The sequence below is a fragment of the Dipodomys ordii genome, unplaced genomic scaffold (assembly GCF_000151885.1).
Source record: "Dipodomys ordii isolate 6190 unplaced genomic scaffold, Dord_2.0 Scaffold7, whole genome shotgun sequence".
Taxonomy (NCBI): domain Eukaryota; kingdom Metazoa; phylum Chordata; class Mammalia; order Rodentia; family Heteromyidae; genus Dipodomys; species Dipodomys ordii.
In genome coordinates, this window is record NW_012267223.1 from 296,237 (window position 1) to 297,034 (window position 798).

Genomic DNA, 798 nt, shown 5'->3' on the forward strand with positions numbered 1-798 from the left:
GGGAAGGGATGGTAGGGGGAAAACAATGGAGGGGTAACAATGCTCAATAGGAAGTGTACTCATTACCTTGCTCATGTAGCTGTAACCCTCTGTATAGTATCTTTATAATAAAAAAAAATAATTTTCTGTTTAAGTCAATCCTATTCTTTCCAACTGTTCTTAGTTGAAAACGCAGATAATTTAGGTCACTTGTTCATTTTCATTAAACAATGCAAATGTTAACCTGGTTGAGCAGCCATTTTCCATAGGCTGGGGTCACATGACAGCAGACCGCGTGTACACCCACCCGAGGCTGGGTCTCCCAAGTGCCACTGTAGCTCGTCACAGAGGATGGCCACGGAAGTGGGGGATGGGGCAGCCCCAAGAGTCTGGCTTGTCCCAAGAGGGCCAGCGTAAGTTCTACTGGCCAGGTCAGCACTGGTGGACACCACATCTACCTGCGACGGAAAGCCGTTTATGTGGCCACATCTCTTGAGTTTAAAACACAGAATTTACTTGGAAGTTACTAGTATTATTGCTGCTTTAACGAGAAAGGGGGAGATGGAATGCCGTAGCATTTTAAAACTGCTACTGTTACGGGGTAGGGATAGAACAGACACCGGAGGGCGGGAGCTCCTGCCTCCTGGACCGAGTGGTCCTGGGGACATGGCCGGTGTGATGGTTCAGAGGAGCGTGAGGGAGCGCCAGGAGCAGTTTCCCCTGCGCACCTCCTGCACGCTTGAACTTCTATCAAGCAGTTGCGATTCTGATAAGGAATGATGTCTAGTTTCACACGTAAGAAAACCAGAAAGACGGGGT

General features: G+C 48.6%; 1 protein-coding gene across 1 annotated transcript in view; it reads right to left on the bottom strand.

The window, feature by feature from the left end:
• Window positions 1-798, bottom strand: part of Rptor (regulatory associated protein of MTOR, complex 1) — a 339,456-nt gene that overhangs the window by 43,576 nt on the left and 295,082 nt on the right. The window lies entirely within an intron of this gene.